A 16016-nucleotide genomic window follows, 5' to 3' on the forward strand; every position below is an offset into this window, starting at 1 on the left:
TTTATCAAGTATAAACTATAATATGGATTTAACCCTTATGATTGTCTAGGTTGAAAACCAATTATTACTCACATTCACCACGTACATAAAACTGGTTACCAATGCTCAAGTAATTCGGCCATATCCCTCAGGTAGAGGTTGTTCCGTAAACCGTCAACTTATGACACCTAGCTTAGATAGGAATTTATACCATTGAGTTTGTACAACCTTCGTTTTAACAAGTTTTAACAATTAAAACAGGTAATCAACCTACTGAGCATAGCAATTATTGTTTTATGGATTTTAAATGTCTAAACCCAATTTTATACGATCGCTAGTGCTATCGCATAACAACTCGACGCATCGCTTAGCTGCTACATAGAGGTAAACGATCGCATAGTGCTATCGCATAGCAACTCAACGCATTATTTAGCTCCCGATCAAAGATAAACTATCGTGGTAAGTGATCGCTCAGGGCTATCGTATAGCTCTTCATCGCATCGCTTAGTGATCATATAGCTATCGCTTAGTTCTATCGCATAGAATCAAACAATCGCTTAAAACCATCGTCTAACACTGGATGTCATCGTTTTAGTATCCGCCGTAGCTAAACGATCACTTAGCTCCATCGTATAGAACATCATCGCATCATTCAGCATCAAAGATAAACAATCTGTTTAGTTCCATCGCATAGAAACTTCAACGCATCGCTTAGCACTTCCTCTATACAATCGCTTAGCTCTGCATCTAGACAATCGCTCAGTGCTATCGTGTACCACTTCATCGCATCGCTTAGAGCGCATTGTTGCTAAACGATCACATAGTACCATCGTATAGTATATTCAACATATCATTTAGTTCCCACGTCAAAGCTAAACGATTGCTTAATGCTATCGTATAGCAAATTGAACGCATCGTTTAGCTCCCATAGGTACACGATCGTCTAGCGTTCAACATCACAACGACCAGCGCCCATTGCTATATGATCGTCTAGCTTTTCTTCACATCGTGTAGCATCTAGAGCTAGACGATCGTTTAGCAACTGGAACCACAGCGACGATAAGAACAGAGGCTGATTTTCTGGAACTGCAACTCAGCCTCTTCGCTTGTTTCTCCGATTTACAGCTTAGTTTCAACTCTAATGACTCCAAATAAATTACAGGCTCATAGGAACACATTAAAGCTCATCAAGCAAGAGCCAGTTACAAATTTAAATGAGAGATTAAAGAGAATTAAACAACCAAAACTCATAAAACCATATCAGTGCATCAATTTCATATTTCTCATATAAAACACCCACAAAACCAAAATTAAACCGAATTGAATGCTTATTTGATACTCTGATACTAATTGTAGGATTGTATCATCAGCAATGGAAGCACAAGGATCATCTAAGCACTCAAATTAACTAATTTTGGCATAATATAAAGCATGTTTCTGCAGAAAAATGGGTTTCAAGACATACCTCTTGTAGAACTTCTTCAAAGCTCCATCTCCAGTTGCTATCTTCTCCATATCTTGTTGTAGACCACCTCAAGATCTTCCCCACTATTATCTTGGTACTCTAGATTGAGTTGTAGGACTCAAAATAAACTGAATCAAGGGATGAAGTAGAAAAGCTCACTGTAGCAACCTTGTTGAAGAACCATTCTTCAAACCGAATTTTCTCTCAAAATTCGATAGATTGAATACCCGATTTTCACTCCAATCTCTTCATTATATTGCAGATCAATATGCAAAGAGAAGAGCTGCATGAGTTGCAGTTCATGCTTGGAGAAGACATAGGCAAGAAGTTGCTTCATATATGAGCTACTTCAAAGATGGATAATGGAAAAACCCATTTTTCCATTTAAGTGTTTTAGTTTTCCAATTTTTCAATTTTTCAATTTTATCCAAAAATCAAATTTTGATTTTAAAAAAATCTATTTGATTTTAGAAATGAAAAATTAATTAATTTCATAAATTAATTATTAAATAAAACTTAATTAATTTAATATCAAATATTAAATTAATTTTAACACATTTTCATCTTTATATATTTAAATCATATTTAAATATATAAATTCTCCTATTCCGTTTAATTCTAAAATTAAACATATAAGTGATATAGGGTTGGTAATGGGGCTGGGAGGGCGGGGACGGGTCCCGTCCCGGTTCGGGGGGAAAACTCCCTCCATTCCCTACCCCCGTCCTGCCATTTGAAGGCGGGGACGGGGGGAGGATTCCCCACGCAGGTATTCCTTTACTACTTTCCCGTGGGGGATCCCCTATTAGATCCTGCAGGGGATCTGCATTTTTTTCTGTCTTAAATTTTTAAGTTTGGTGGCTTGACTTTTGAGTTTAAATTTAGAATTTATATTTTAATATTGGGCTACACACTTATAAGTTATAGTATAAGCATTATAAACAACATATAAATAGTTTTTTATATATAAATAAATATTTATAAAATATTAAAATATAACTATATTAAATCGGGTCGGGGTCGAGGTCGGGGCGGGGACACATCCCGTCCCGCCCGTCTCGGACGGGCTGAAAAATTCTCCGATTTAAACCATCACCCCGATAAAACTGAGGATTCCCCGCCCTGCAAGGAATTTTACCAACCCTATAAGTACATCTCATATAATTACTATTTCCCTTAATTCTAATTTGAACGTTTCAAATTAACTTATCATGTTATTCTAGAGCTAGTCCGTTACGAGCTAGTAGGGGGACCTTGCAGACCTACAGATCATGGGCTTCAACGATCGGAGATTAATTGGCTAAACTCATTAAACCAAATTAATCCCCATTCGTTAACTAATGGGTCACTCCACTAAAGCCCATAGTTGCATTCCCCTCACTGTAGATATATTATGTCCACATGATTTAACCATAATCAGCAAGTCGATCCTTCACAGGTTGTTTGTAATAACGGTTGGGTCAAATATCTGTTTTACCCCGAGATTACGTCTTATTCCTCAAGTTCCTACTGATCCTCTAATGAACAACTGGTTTGTGATCCAATCACCAAACCAAACTCTCTCAGCCTAGTGATAGGGTGGGGTCCCTTGTTCAAGACCTAGATTCAGTACTTGAGAGAACAACCTTTCTTCTATCCCTAAATCGGGTAGGCGTGAACTCCCTCTTACACCCTATGTCCCCAGCTATTTATCCGATCTTACCCCTGAAATAGGAGTCTTATTGAGCCGGCGCTGTTGAGCCAACCCTAAACTATGCAAATCTAAGGGCAATCCCGAATAAACAAGAGTTCATAGTTAGTTCAAGATTAAGATCGAGTTACCTAGGTCATCTAGGTAAAATAGTCAGTCTCAAACAATAAACAACGTTATAATGTAAGAGTGACTTATTTCTTGGTCCTGATCTTATGCAAACTCATTGCATAGGACGCCCCCACTTCTCATGTCATAATATGTACAAATTAGGATCACATCTTATGTAGCACTTTACAACTCTTTGTAACAACTACAGAGTAGGTCGCATCTAATGGTGTTACCAGAATAAGGTACCCAACCTCATTCATGTACCATAGAACATTTTGACTATTTACTCGAACCCAATCCACTCTTATGTCTCCACATAAAGTTCAAGTACTCATACAATAGTCATGGGTCTTAGTTTATTGGATTTAGACTTTCATACAATTTATGAGATCAATAACAAGTATATTGATAATAGTAAATATTTATCATTTTACAAACTACGAGTTTTAGGATATAAAATTCAACACGCACGCATCGGCTCATGAACATGTGCCTTTCTGGGCTGGGATGAGCAATATTGCAACACTCAACCCCAGCGTTGAAACGCCATGGGTTTCATCAAGAGTAGTGTTGCAACGCTTTGGGGCAGCATTGCAACTCTACCTGGCAGTAGCTTTAAATCCAGTATTCTGCTGCTGACCTAGCTTACTTCCATCTTCGATTACAACTTAATTTTAACTCTATTGGCTCCAATAAAAATTTAAACTCTATCGCACACATATAAGCTTATCAATCAAGAGCCAATTACAAATTAAACTTTATAACCAAAGAGAAATATAATGTCAAAGTTGGATTTTAACCATATTAGTCAACCAAACATGCATCCATAGAAATTCACCCACCAAACTCAAATTTGAAGGAGTAATATAACATGTAACGAAAGAATTTAAAATCAATAAACATTTAAACTACATTTAATTCGAGTTTTAAACATGTTATTCATATGACATTCATAAGAGGGTTTGAAACAAATATTACCTTTGAAGATCTCTTCCACGAATTCAACATAATTTCACCAAGATTAAGCTTGATTCTTCAACAAGGCCACCACCAAGATTTTCTCCACTATGCTCAAGAAGTAGGGTTGGCAAAATTCCTCAGGGACCCGCCCCGAATCCCCGATTTGACCGAGGATGGGGTCAAACGGGGAAAATTTTTGGGGCTCCGTCCGGGGATGGTATCCCCGCCTCGATCCCGACCCCAATGTGATATATTTATATTTTTATAAATATATATTTATAAAAATAAATAATTATTTTTATATATATTTATAATGTATAGTGTTGGATTGAAGCCCAATATTAAATATCCAATTTCAAACTCTAAGCCTAAGAGGCCAAGCCCAAACTTAAAAAAACTAAAAAAAGACCCTAAATTGAATATGGTAGGGGATTCCCCGTGGGGAATAGTGGAGGAATCTCATGGGAAAAATGGGAATGAGGCTCTGCGGGGACCCGTTCCCTGACGGGGAATCCCTGCCCCTGTCCCTGCCTGGGGGTGATTTTCCCCCATGGGGCTGGGGACGGGGGACGCCCTCCCACCCCGTCTTGGTCCCATTGTCGACCCTATCAAGAAGGAATGTGTGGTAGAAACACTCAAATCAAACTGAACTAAAGATGAACTAGTGAGGGTGGAGTAGGGTTTTCAATTTTCTAGAACTTCAGTAAGTAAACTCAGAATTCTCTACTTTCTTTCTGCATGAAACTTGTATATATAGATTAAAATCATGCAAAATAGTAGGGTTGCATGGAGGGCAACTCCTACTTGGAGAATTAATGAAGAATTTGATGGAATTTGGTGATTTACCACTTAAAGAGATAGTGAATTTTTCCAAAATCCACTTTCTCTTTAATTTAGTTTCATAATCAATTTTCCTAAAATTGATTTTTATTTTAAATAAAACTATTTTATTTAAATTTTGTTTTTATAAAATCAATTTATATAAAACTAATTTTTATTTTTAATTAATAGAAAGTTAATTTAACATCTTAATATTAAATCAATAAAACACCAATTCCACCAATATGATTCAATTTCATATATAAATTATAATTTAAATATTAATTGATTCTTCAATTTCGTTTAATTTCAACTAAATTAAACGTTTTTAATTGTATCATATAAAATCAATTGAAAACCCTAAAATTGAATTTGAACATTTCAAATTCATAACCCTAATTTCATACATCAATACTCAATTTGTTATTCCAATTTATGAGCTAGTAGAAGGACCTAATGGACCTACAGATCTTGAGCTCTAATGATTTGTAATTAATTTGTTAAACTCTTTAAACTGAATTAATTACTATTCGTTAATTATCGAGCCACACCACATAGCTCGATAGTTGCACTCTTCTCACTGTAGATGTATTCTGTCCATGTAAATTATAATTAGTAAGTTAATCCTTCATAGGTTGTTCGTAATTACAGTTGGGTCAAAATTACCGTTTTACCCTTGTAAATACATCTTGTTCTTTAAGTTTCCACTGATCCTCTAATAAACGATTGATTCATAATATTACCTATGAATCATGTCCTTCTCTATAATGATAAGGCGGGACCCCGATTGTTCAAGACTTGGAATCAACACTTAAGAGAGCAACGCCTATCTGCTAACCCTAAAACGAGTAGGAGTGAATTCCATCTAGCAGGGCTATGTCCCCAGCTGTCTATCTGGTCTTATCCCCAAAATGGAAGGCTTATTGAGTAATGTTGTGGGACTACTCTCACCCATGCAGATCAAAGGACAATCCTAAATAAACAGGAGTTCATAGCTAGCTTAGAATTAAGATTGAGTTATCCTAGGTTACATTAGTATAAAATAGTCAGTTATAACAGTAAACGATCTTTATAAAGAAAAGTTACAATTTCGTTGTCCAGTTTTTATGCAAACTCATTACATAGGATGCCCCCACTCACATGTCTCTACATGAATGATCTGTGGATCACATCATTTGTACTACCTATATGAAATGGACCGCATTCAATAGTGTTACAAGGATGAAATACCCAATTTCATCCATATACTTATAGACCATTTAGGCTACACACTATTAACTTGATCCCGTTTATGTCACCACATAAAGTTAAAGTATTCATACTATAGCCATGGATATGTTTATTGGATTTTCATAATAGAATGCAATATCAACAACTTTATTGAATAAAATACTAAATAATATTTTATTGATAAATAGAACATTAACACAAAATTTATGAACTGTGAGTTCTAGGACATTCCCAACGAAATTAACATTAATTAAGTGCTTAAATCTTGCTCTGATACCAATTGTTTGAACATACAAGCATGCAACGAAAGTAATCAGTATGAATAAGTACTCTAATTACATTTAATTTGATTCTAAAAGTATGCAAAAATAGTTTTTTAGATAGAGGGTTTCTAGAACATATACTTTTGAAGAATCCTTCAAATCCAAGCTGCTCTCCACAAATTTGACCTTTCAAATCAGCAGTAGACCACCAAGAGAGTCTTTTCTACTATTCTCCAACTTGGATTTGAGTGTTGGAACTCAAAATTAAAGTGAATGGTGTATGGAATTGGATAGGGTTTGAGAGATAGAGAGAGTTTTTGCTGAATTTCCAAAATTTAGTCTTCATCCCAGTCAAACTCAGAAATTCTAAACTTTTATGTATCATATACATGCAATCCCCACTTCATCATCCTCTTGACACTTCAAGAAGCAATGAAGAAGTGGAATAGGTATTGGATTGTGGAATTGTCCACTAAAAAAATCCAAAATCTGGACAATTCCACCATCATTAAATTAACTTTCATTTTCTACTGATTTAATTCAAAAATTTAATCAAACATAAAATTCAATTACTAAAATTGAATTTGAAAAATGAAAATCAATTTGATTTTTAATTACTTAAACAAATTTAATTAATTAAATAATAATTTAATATAAAATATTAAATTAATTAAATATCCAATACAAACATTAGTCCAATTCATGTAATTAATATTTAAATGATCATTTAAATATTTTTAAACTCTTCAATTATATTTAATTTCGATAAATTAAATGTTAATTTTATCGAATATAATTATCCAGACCCTAATTTGAAATTGAACAATTCAAATTCAAATCTTAATTTAAAATATGAACACTTCAAATTTAATTCCCAAATCGAAATTGAACGCTTCAAATTCACTCAATATACTAATCAAAGATTTACGAGCTAGTAGAGGGACCTTATGGACCTACAGATCATGAGCTCCAACGATTTGAGATTAATTGGCTAAACTCTTTAGATCGAATTAATCAATATTCGTTAACTACCGAGTTACACCACTATAGCTCGATAGTTACACTCTCCTCACTGTAGATATTTATGTCCACTTGATTTAACCATAATTAGTAAGTCGGCCCTTCACATGTTGTTCGTAATTATGGGCGGGTCAATTGTTGTTTTACCCCTGAAATTACATATTGTTCCTTAAGTCCCGTTGATCCTCTAATGAACAATTGGTTTGTGATCCAATCATTAAACCAAGTCCCTCTCGAGCCAATGAGAGGGTGGGGCCCCTTGTTCAAGACCTGGATTCAGTACTTAAGAGAACAACCTCTCTACTATCCCTAAATTGGGTAAGTTTGAATTTCGTCTTGCACCTTATGTCTCCAACTATCTACCTGGTCTTACCCCTGAAATGGTAGGTATATTGAGCCGGCGCTGTTGAGCCAATCCTCACCTATGAAAATATAAGGATAATCCTAAATAAACAAGAGTTCATAGTTAGCTCAGGATTAAGGTCGAGTTACGTAGGTCATTGATTTGAAACAGTCAGTCTTAAACAGTAAACAACGTTATAAAGTAAGAGTGACTTATTTCTTGGTTCGATCTTATGCAAACTCATTACGTAGGACGCCCCCGCTCCTCATGTCAATACATGAACGAATCAGGATCACTTCGTTTGTAGCACTTTACAACGAATTGTAACAACTACAGAGTGAACCACATCTGATAGTGTTATCAAAATAAGGCACCCAACCTTATTCATATACTATAAACCGTTTTGTCTATTTCCTTGAACTTGATCCATCTTTATGCCACCACATAAAGTTCTTGTATTAGTATAATAGCCATGGATCTTTAGTTTATTGGATTTAGTCTTTACAAGCGCAATTTACAAATTCAACAACAGTTTTATTGAATAAACATCAATAACATCTTTATTGATAATAGAAAATGTTCAACATTACAAACTGCGAGTTTTAGGACATACAACCCAGTAGTTCCAATTTCTTAGCATTTGTCACTAGCAAATGTGTTGGATAATCTCAAATCCTGAAGTAGTGCAAACTAGGTTTACGCCCCCTCCATAACTCAAAAGGTGTTTTAGAAACACTCTTCAACGGAACGTTGTTCGAGATATGAACTTCAATCTCTACTGCATACCCTTAAAACGAGCTAGGCAATTGAACATAACTCATTGTTCGGATTGGAGATCGACGTCATTAATTCAACTCCAAACCAAAACAAAAGAAAATTTATAAATCGAACTACTCCTATTACTACTAAAACGTAGTAACGGTGGTAAGTCCTAGTCGATCCACAGAGAAAAGCGATTGGTTTCATTCAGTTAATTTTTTAACTAGAACGATAAATTGGGGATTTTGTGTGGAAGAGGTAACATGTGAGAAATTAAAATAAAAGGGTAAATGTAATATAGGATAGGAATCTATCTAATTTCTAGAGCAAGAGAGAGTTCCTATGTAATTACATAATGAAAGAAATTAGATAGACTCCTATGTAATTTAGGGTTTAGGGTTTAGAAACTTTCTCTTGCTCTAGAAATTAGATAGACTCCTATGTAATTTCTTTCATTAGGCACCAGTTAATTACACGGAATCTGTCAATTTCTCAACCTATTAGAAAATCTAATAGCCTAATTAGCCAAATTCGATATTAAACCAAATCAACCTTAATTTAATTTACAACTCTTCCTTCTTAGCGAAATCCAAGTTAAAATTGAAAAGCCTTAAGAAATGGTTCAATTGTTGAGACATGCTACAAGCCGAAAAGCCATATCTTATAGCATGATTTATTTGGAAAGATTATACTATGGCATACATGAGCTTGGCCAGAAAAAGTCTAGACCCTAAACATATGATCCTAATATACGCAACTTAATCAATCAACGATGCATAGGCTAGAAAGATTTTGCAAACAAGAATTTTTACAAATTAATTTGTCAGAAGCATTTATTGAAACTCCATAAGGATTAAAATGAATCACACCAAAGAATTCACAAGATTGCAGTTAAATTAATTAGAAAACCTTCAAGAAATTAAACACAGGGCTCTTGCTAAAAAAAACTAGATGGAATTTACCTCTCAATTTATAGACAAATTCAAGATACACAATCATTCCATCGATTACAGCCCAAAACGAAAAGAAAAGTTAACCTAGAGATACTAAAAATTGAAGGGAATAGAAGAAGGGTCGAGTTTTTCTTCAGCCTTCATCAATTTGGCCTCCCAAATTCAGCATATTTTGACATAAGGCCGAAGAGAATATTTATAGAAATTGAGGCAGCATCGCAACGCTGAAAACAGCGTTGCAACACTCACTTGCGCGCGCGCTCGACCAGATTTTCGTCAAAGTTCGCAGCGTCGCAACGCTCTAAAGGAGGTTGCAATGCTGCACTTCTATCTTCCAGCGTCAAGATCGAGCGTTGTGATGGTGGCGATATTGATCATTCAGAGCGTTGCGACACTGTGGGCAGCATTGTGATGCTCCAACAGGGGCATTTTGGTCTTTTTGAATCCTTTGAAGCCTGGATGCTCAAATCTACTCCAAATTGCTTCAAATTAACCACGATTAGCTTCAAATCACCAATTCTACTTCTCAGTTGCTCGGTGCCTACAAAATAGGAAAATAAACATGTAAACCTGATAACAAGCCTAAATTAAATTAGGAATAATAGCTCTTTTTTAGAACTATCACTCATCATAGAAGAACCATGTCTAATAGGATTCTATTTCTCATTTCTGATACATCGTTTTGCTGAGGTGTATCAGATGTTGAGAGTTGAGATTATATTCCATGTTCTATCATATAATCTTGGAATCTTAAATCCATATACCCTCCACCTCAATCATATCGAAGTGTTTTAATAGTCTTACCTAACATATTTTCAACTTCTGCCTTATACTTCTTGAACTTTTCAAGGTCTTCAGACTTATGTTCCATTAGGTATAAGTAACCATACCTCGAATAACCATCTATAAAAGAGATAAAGTATTCGTACCCTTCTTTAGCTTTTACATTCATTGAACCACAAAGATCCTAATGTATGAGCTTTAAGGGCCCTTTGGCTCTATAATCTTTTCCACTAAAAGGTTTTTTAGTCATTTTACCCTCAAGGAAAGTTTCATGTGGAGGTAATGAAACACATCTTCTAACTTACTTAGAAGTTCATTCTTTACCAATCTCCCGATCCTATCAAGATTAATATGACCTAATCTTAAGTGCCAAAGATAAGTATTATTGTTACTTGGAGAAATTCTTTGTCTTTTAGTTTAAGTATTAGCAGCCTTAAACATCTCATAATTTAAAAGTGATTTTGTTTCAGTTGGTCTTAACACATACAAGTTGTTTTCTAATTTAGTCAAACAAATATACACCTCATTTTTTAGAATGAGCGCTCCATTACTTGTAAAAAATACTGAATACATATGTCCGATTAAGTAGGAAATAGATACTAAGTTCCTTTTCATTTTAGGAACAATATACAGACTTTCTAAGAAAAGAAATCTATTTCCAAAAAACAACTTCGTAGCTCTAACTACAGAGCTGAAATGGCATCTCCAATTCCAATCTTGAGCGTCATTTTACCCTCAATAAGCTACTAGAAGGAACTAATTTCCTGTAAAGAAAAACAAACATGATCAGTGGCTCATGAATCAAGTATCCAGGCATTGTGATCATTTTCCACTAAACATGTTTCTAAAACAAGTAAATCACATTTACCTTCATTTTTCTTCTTCTTCTCAGCAAGGCACTTTTGATAGTTCCGCTTCAAGTGACCTTCCCCATTGCAGTGGAAGCACTTGCTCTTGTCGGCCACTTTGGCCTTTCCCTTACTCTTCCAAATAGAGGGAGCCTTCCCCTTTCATTCTTTCTTCTTCTAGACCTTCTAAGGTCAGAAGATAAAGGTACAGACTTAGTTCATGAGGATGAACCCTTATAAAAATTTCTGGAATGGGCAACATTTGCCTCTTCTTCTACCGGTCCCTTACCTTTCATAAGAGACTGGTAGGTCTACAGCTCATTCAGGAGAGTCGTTATGGTAAACTGGATTTTATTCATAACTGCATTGTTGCGAAATTGAAGAAAGTTCTTTGGAAGAGATTCTAGAATAAAGAACACCTGACTTTGCTCGTCAATGACTGCCTCGTTCATTTCAGCCACGTTGAACTGGACCATCAGGTCAAGAACATGTTCCTTAACTGATTAGCCTTCCTTCGTACGTGCATTATAAACGTATTTGAGAGCCTCGTGCTGGATTTGAATTGATGGTTGCCCAAACATACCCTGGAGGGAATCCATGATCTCACGAGCAGTGAGCATGACCTCATGCTTCTTGTTGAGTACATTAGATAGACTCACCAAGATATAGACTCGAGCCTTTTCATTGGCCTTTGTCAACTGGTCATATGCATCCCTAACATTTAGAGGTGCATTTTGAGCAGGGACCTGAGGACACTCCTCAATTAAGACAAATTTCATATCATCGATAACAAGAATCGTATTCAAGTTTGATTTCCATGTTGTGTAATTCTCACTGGTTAATTTCTCGTTTTTAAGTAAAGTAATAATTGAGGAAGACATGCTGAAGAACAAACAAACAAACGATCGTTTTAGTTATCTTTGCCTTAACCCATCACATAAAACATCTAATCAATTTAACAAAACCAGGTAATCATAGAACCTTAAATAAACTATTGATTTGATTTTGTAACGCTACTTTAAAGGTTTAGGACAACAACCACTAAAGGGTGATTAGCTATCTCTCCCCTGAATTAGGACTATCTCAGCTACCAAAATAACTCTTATTCCTATAACTCTTAGCTACCATTAATTTGGTCAAGGATTCATTAAATGAGTTAATTCATCCTGTAAGTGCAACCCTTTCATTTTTGAATTTCAAAAGTACGCTTCAACAGGCTACCGTTAAGAAAGGCAACTGTTGAAAATTAACCTAAGAAATTTTATCCATTTCTGGTGTTTGTGTTGTTTTGAAACCTATGATCAGGCCCTCCGAAGGGATGGTTGATAATGGGCAAAAATGCATGTTATCATAGTGCTAAGTTCTTAAACAATATTGGCTTGCGTTGATAAAACATGTTAAATTGCGTCCAAAAAGCATTAAATTCATAATATTGCGGTCGCATGCGTTCATCGCATAGGAACAGTTGATTTTTGTATTTTTGTGCAGAAAATGTGTTGTCGCAAGGCGAAAATTGCGACCATAAGAAATCATTGGTCGAGCATAGCATTACTGCAAGGCTTTGTGGTGATTATGTTTGCAATATTTGCTCAAGAAGGATTGCCGCAACCTGGTCAGCGCAACTTAGTGGGCGCAACTGGTTGAAAGGCATAATTAATCACGATGGGACAGAAAGCTGATGACAGTCGAATCCGAATTAGTTGACAACCGCTAACGATAACAAATATATTCAGCTTTTCAGTGACAAATATTCGGTGCATCAGTTTGGGAATTAAAGTCGTCCCATCTGAGCAATCATGAGAGAAAAACCGCCTTTCACCCTAGAAGTCCTATAAATACCAAAGGCATCCTTCAAAAAAGGGGTTCACCTGTTCACGAATTTGAGAGCTCAGCTGTCTTTGTCCATAGTTTTTCCTTTTTATTTTAAGGCGGAGCACGAGAAGAGTGAAGACGCCGGAGATTGCTCAAGGCAACTCGAGAGAGAACCTTGAGGTGTAGAAGCAGAGAGTGGGCCGACTCTCGCGAGAGCGAGATTATCTTTTGAACACAAGTAGAAAAATAGTGTAAAAGCCTGGGCAGCAAGAGATTGCTACCAGGCTCTTTATTCTATACTTGCATTGTTATTTTGTACTTCATCTTTATATTTATATAATGGAAGTTCTTATTCTACATTTGTTCACTCTCTTAGCACGCATGAGTAGCTTAACTAGTCGAATGGGTTGAGAAGAATTAAGCTAACATGACCTAAGAAGTTCATTGCTCGCGGTTATCTTGTGTTATGTTGTGCCAAATACCTCTTTAGAGCTACTTGAGAGAGAGTCTGAAGAAAGAACCTCAGACTCGAGAGAGCTAGGTTAGAATCTAGACTCGAGAGAGCAAGATTAGAACTGCATAAATAAGAGATAGGGACTTAGAGATAAGCTCTGTTTGTCAACCTGCATCGCATGTATCCTAGAGATGAGAATGATATTATGCAGTCGCCTTATTTGTGTGTGTGGTATTTTTTCATCACATAAATAAGAATAGAGGCTTATGTGTAGGTCTTATAGACTTATCATATATATCGCATGCGTTCTAGCCTTAGAAGTCGTGGCATTCGTACTGAAAGGTGGTTTACTGTTGTATGCATGTTGCATGATCGCATAGCATGAACGCATCCTAGGAAGTGTTAGCCGAAACTATTCTCAACCTGTTCACCGCATACTCATCGCATCTTCCGTTTATTCAAATTTTTTCAAACTCCGCCGCATTTGTTTATTTTTTCATTCCCGCAAACAACAACCTCAATAATTATTGATTTATTTGGTTACTGCAAAGTTTTCCTAAAAATTACCACCGCAACCTGTTTTCACAAGTCCCTGAGTTTGACCCTGGACTTACCAGGAAACTCAGTGGAATTGACATTTGGATTCCGCTGAGGAAACTTGAGTGCTCAACGTAATTTCACCACCGCATTTCATCCACATTTCCACATCATAAAATAACGCATCAAGTTTTTGGCGTCGTTGCCGGGGACTTTGGCAAAATAGTGTGCTAAAGGTAATTTTTCTAATTTCTTTGCAAACTCTCAATCTCTGGTGAATTAGGACCCGGAGATTGAGAGGACATTCAGAAGAAGACTGAGAGACAACCATCAACAACAAGACAGAACTCCAAGAATGGTGGAACAATCGGCAGAAAGGGCCACGAACGCGAACAATATAATGGCCAACCCCATCCTTCTGGCGAATGACCGCAATAGACCTATCCGAGACTGTGCGTCGCCCAACCTCTACGATTTCTCTCCAAGAATCATGAGGCCAGTGTTAGATGGATCAAGGTTTGAAATGAAGTCGGTAATGTTGTAGATGATCCAAGCTGTGGGCAGTTTGGAGGAAGGCGTGGCGAAGACCTCCACGCCCACCTCTGGAGCTTCATAGAAATCTGTAATACTTTTGTGTTCCCAAATATCTCTACCGAAGAAGTTCGACTGACTCTGTTTCCATTTTCCTTGTGTGATTAGGCAAGAAAATGGGCATATTCTCTCGAACCGGGGGAGATAACTTCGTGGGAACAGGTGGTGGAAAAGTTTATGAAGAAGTATTTCCCACCAACTAAGAATGCTAGGAGAAGGAAATTAATAACAAATTTTGAATAAGAATATGAGGAATCGCTCAGCGATGCCTGGGCGAGATTCAAATGGCTGGTAAGAGACTATCCACATAATGGCTTACTAGACTGCCTGAAGATGGAGATCTTTTACCAAGGACTGAATTCCTTTTCGCAGACCGCTGCCAATGCGGCAGCCGCTAGTGGTCTGCTCGACAAAACATATGAGGAGGCCAAGAGTTTACTTGACCACATTTCCAAAAATCACGAGGATTGGAGGGAAAGCGACCAAATATTAAGAATTAAAGATAATGACGCAAACAACAGGGCCATCACCTCTCTGCAAAATCAAATGACTGCGATGATGAGTTTGATACAAGGCATCACAATTAATAATATGGGAGTGAAGCAAGGACAGGTCAACGCAATTGCTCAAACGACCACAAGTTATGTCATTTGTGGAGACGCTCATTCAATGGAGGAATGCCCAACAAATCCGCAGTCAGTGTGCTTCGTAAAGAACAACCCCTATTCCGACACATATAACCCCGGGTGGAGAAACCACCCAAATTTTGCATGGAAAAATCAACAACAAAACTTCCAACCTATGGCACAAAAAGGAGGGCCACCCAGATTTTTCCCGCAAAATAACGGTCTAACGCATAGTCAAGCTAGCATCTCGCAATCATCGCAATTTTCGTCCTTAAAGAGCTTGCTGAAGCAGTTTATTGAGAAAAAAAAATCAGTGCTTCAGAATCAAGCCACATCCATTCGAAACCTCAAAATTCAGATGGGACAGATTGCGGTGAACTGAAAAATAGGCCGCAAAGAGCACTGCCGAGCTCAACTAAGATTCCTCGCAACACTGGGGGTATCAGAAAGGAACAATGCTTAGCAGTTTCTGTGCTAAGCGACAAAATGACTACGGAAGAAAGGGAGGAACCCGTCGTGACCAATTTGAATGCGGTAACAACCGAGGACCCGTTGACCTATAGTTCGAAAAAGCCCGAGAAAATGAACCTTGAAGTTGCGTCCACCCTCAAGCCTCTAGATCCTGAGGTAAAAGAATTCCAACCACCAGCAACTCCATAAAGATTGAAAGAGAAACAGAATGATGAAGACAAGATCGCAATAGTGGCTGCAGCGCAAAATGCTATGATCCCACAAAAAATGTGCGACCCAGGAATCTTCACGATACCATGCTC

The 16016-nt window shown here is 36.8% G+C and overlaps 1 pseudogene; it reads left to right on the plus strand.

The window, feature by feature from the left end:
* Positions 1-15729: 15729 nt before the first annotated feature.
* LOC120075741 overlaps positions 15730-16016 on the plus strand; it is an 11286-nt pseudogene continuing 10999 nt past the window's right edge.

This window comes from Benincasa hispida, chromosome 1 (assembly GCF_009727055.1).
Source record: "Benincasa hispida cultivar B227 chromosome 1, ASM972705v1, whole genome shotgun sequence".
NCBI classification, from domain to species: domain Eukaryota; kingdom Viridiplantae; phylum Streptophyta; class Magnoliopsida; order Cucurbitales; family Cucurbitaceae; genus Benincasa; species Benincasa hispida.